Source organism: Rhodotorula toruloides (genome assembly GCF_000320785.1).
Source record: "Rhodotorula toruloides NP11 unplaced genomic scaffold Scaffold63, whole genome shotgun sequence".
NCBI lineage: Eukaryota > Fungi > Basidiomycota > Microbotryomycetes > Sporidiobolales > Sporidiobolaceae > Rhodotorula > Rhodotorula toruloides.
This window is the reverse complement of record NW_015623023.1, coordinates 1-3,333: the sequence shown is the minus strand read 5'-3', so window position 1 is coordinate 3,333 and position 3,333 is coordinate 1. Positions and strand designations below refer to the sequence as shown.

The 3,333-nt window shown below is 61.1% G+C and overlaps 1 pseudogene across 1 annotated transcript; it reads right to left on the bottom strand.

The window, feature by feature from the left end:
• Positions 1-181: 181 nt before the first annotated feature.
• Positions 182-3,333, bottom strand: RHTO_07390 (F-box domain, Skp2-like domain containing protein; annotated as a pseudogene; the record flags this gene model as incomplete). The annotated part of the gene is made up of 11 exons: positions 182-460; positions 515-1,383; positions 1,441-1,599; positions 1,652-1,704; positions 1,764-1,829; positions 1,883-1,992; positions 2,043-2,320; positions 2,375-2,537; positions 2,601-2,891; positions 2,960-3,111; positions 3,176-3,333.

Sequence of the window (3,333 nt, the reverse complement as noted above, 5' to 3'; positions counted from 1 at the left end):
GACATCTCGAGTTGACAGCGCCGGCGACTTTGGCGGGCTCGTCAAAAGCGCAGAGATGGCGAGGACAGCCGCACGAGGTCAGCGAGATCAGCGAGCGAAGCGAAAACGAGAAAAAGGGAAGCGGTTCAAGCGGCGTTCCCGTTCCTCACTACAAGCGACGACAAGCGGTCCTCCGACTTCCTTACTCCTCGTCCTCGTCCTCCTCGTCCTCCTCGTGCGATGCTTCTCCTCCCCCGGTGCGCCCTTCCGCGCCCTCACTGTCGTCCTCCTCATCGCTGCTCGACTGCTCGTACTCGACAGTCCCGTCCTGCTTCGACGAGCCAGCCTTGGCTTGCTTCCTCTGCTCGACCCGCTCTGCGCGCCGTTGCTCTGCCGGAGTGAGAGGGAGGAGGGCGATGATGGGCGGCTCGATGACTGTCGACTCGCCCGCCCACCTGGCCTCATTGTTGACGGTTTCGATCTGAGAGGACCAAGGTCAGCTCCCGTACCGCGTCAACCGAACGTTCGATCTCACCATGTCCTGCCACTTGTACCGCGTCCTCCTTCCCCTGCTGCGATACCAACGCTTGGGGACGTTCTCCCAGACAAGTTTGCAGCCCTTGAGGGCCAGGTCGATGTCGCCCTTCGTACTTGTCGACGAGTCGCCATCGACACCGCTCAGCTCGAGGATTGCAGACCAGGCGCAGGCGACTTCGAGCGACAAGGCGTAAGGCGGCTCCGGCGCTTCGTCCAGCCACTTTGGCGTATTGCCGGCCACCGCACTGGGGTCCTTGTCCTCGTCCTCGATCTGGTCCGCGAGCGTAAGGGGCGGCGGATTGAGTTCGTGCTCGGCGTGGGCGTGCTGGAGGACGTCGACGATCGAGCCGAAGAACTTGCAGCGGCTGCACATCAACCAGTTCGAAGGGCGGTTGAAATAGTCGTCGCCATACTGCGGGTCCGCGAGGGCGTCGACGTCAAGAGCATCGACCTCCCCAGCGTCGTCATCCGTGTACGTCGAGAGGAGGTGCTTGAGGACGTCGAGGCGAAGGTCCGCCGCGAAAGCGCCGACATCTTCGAAGACCTCGTCGAGGCGGTCCTGAAAGACGTGTTGATCGTCCTTGATCTTCCTCCGCTCAACGGCGTAGTCGTCCAGCTCGTAAAGGTTCCGCACGGAAGGCAGGCGGAGGAAGTCGAGGAAGCGCGGAGCGTAAGCCTTGGCGCCTTCGGTCGGAAGCTGCTCGATGACCTGAGAATAGCGCTTGCGGAAGAAGTCGACCTTTTTGTCGAGTCGGTCCTGCTTCTTTGCGAGGTCGTCGGCGTCACGACGTCGGGCCTGCCTGCGAGCGAGTTCGGCCTTCAAGTCGTCAAGATGCTTCGTCAGGGCGGCTTCGAGGTACACCCAGCCTGCAGGGATACTCTCTTCAGCTAGATGTCACGCGCGCGAGCCCTTCGAAAGCGTACCGGCGTCGGAGACTTCGGCAGGCTTTTTGAGGAGGTCTATGGCGACCTGAGGGGCGGCCCAATCGACGCGCTTCTTCTCTTCCTCGTACTTCTCGGCGAGCTTCGTTGCGGTGATACGAGCGATCTCGCGATAGAGGACAGGCGAGATCGTTGTCCATACTGAGAAGACAGCATCAGCGAGGATGTGCGTCCGGAGGGCGAAAGGACACACCTTCGTCATTGAGCGGATCCGTCCTGTTGACAAGCGGATGGGCCTTGAGGCGGCTGAGGAACAAGCTGGTCAGATCGACACAGGGCTCGCAGGCAAACCAGACTCGGCGCACTGTTCGAGCCAGACATCCGATGGCAAATAGTCGAAGACGCCCTCCTCCTCGATGCGGTTGAGGATGCTGTAGAAGAGCCTTGTGAGGGAGTGCCTCTTCCGTCGTGAAGCGGTACGCACTCATGCCAACGCAATCCGACCGCGCGTTCCGCGGCCTTGCGACCTCGCCTTTCCTCCGTGCTGAGCCAGCACTCGAGCTGCAGCGAGTACTTGCGGAGACATGCAGAAAGCTGAGAACTAACGTAAGCGCACGCTTGTACGCGACGATCGAGCAACGCACATCATCTCCTTCCTTCTGCATCTTCTTCCTCTCCAGGACGAACGCTTGGATGCGCATACTCGTCGAACCTTGGGCAGCCTGCCGCTTCGTTGAGCGTCTCGCCGTGGTCACGGCGCTGGAAGTTGGGCTTGCGGGAGTTGCGGGACTGCCGGTGGTGAGGGTCGACTTCTTGTCATTGCCCTTGTGCGCCAACTCATCCAGACGCTGCGAAACCGCTTCGAGATGCGGGACGTAAAGCGCACGTTCGCGCCCGTTGCTTCCAGGGCTGTCGACGCTCCCTGCTCCGCAACTCTGTCAGCTACAAGCGAATCAAGGAAGTCGCGATAACGCACTCGCTGTGGTGATCACGGCGTCGAGCGTGGATGGGTGAAGGTAGCCGAGCTCGTCGCTCTTGCGGACATTGCTGATGAGCTTCAAGTTGCGACGCCTGCAAGCTGAGCAGATGCGAAGGAGGAGGTGAGGGTCGTACGTTGCGCCTTCGTTTCCGCGACAGATCTGCTAGGGCAGGCCGGCTAAATCAGTACAGCGAGCGCTACGTATGCGTGGGGACGAACGTGCCTGGCAGCTCGGCTCGTACAGCAGCATGGCGAGACGATAAGGGTCGACTTCTTCTGCGTCGATTTTCGGAAGCTGGGTCTGGAGGACGCCCTCATCTTCGCTGTCGGAATCGGAGTCGCTCAACCATCCATAGAGAGCGTACATGAACCGCGCAGGAGCGAAAGCCTTGTCGCGGAAGAGGAAGGCGCGGCGGAGGATGGGTTTGAAGGCTGCCGAGGTGATGATGGCGTGAAAGGTCTTGCTGAGGAAGCTGAGGGAGTAGAGAGTCTTGGGATGGAAGGACGAGAGTATCTAATGCGCCAGAAGACAAGGGGATTCTCAGCAAGAGGACCAGCGTTCATGCGAAAAGGAAGGCGCACCTCGACAGTCACCTCCACAGGCAACACCTTGCTGAAGTCGACGCCTTTGACTTCGTATTCGACCTTCTCGGGCGACGGCTCGCGGATCCAGACGCGGATGTAGCGCTCTTCGTCGTCCTCGTCGTCCTCTTTCGAAGCGCGGCCCTTCTTGCCTGCGCATGGCCGCAAATCGCGTCAGTAGGAGCGGAAGGGTTTGAAAGAGAGCGCAGCACGCACCCGCAGCCTTGTCCTTGCCCTTCTTGCGCCTCTTCGTTGGCCTCGCGTCCTCATCGCTGCTGCTCCCGCCCCGCGGATCCTCCGGTTCGTCATCGGACGGCTCGTCGAAGGTGTACTTGGCTGCCTGGGCCGCCTGGCGCGGCAGGCGAGTGCGCGCG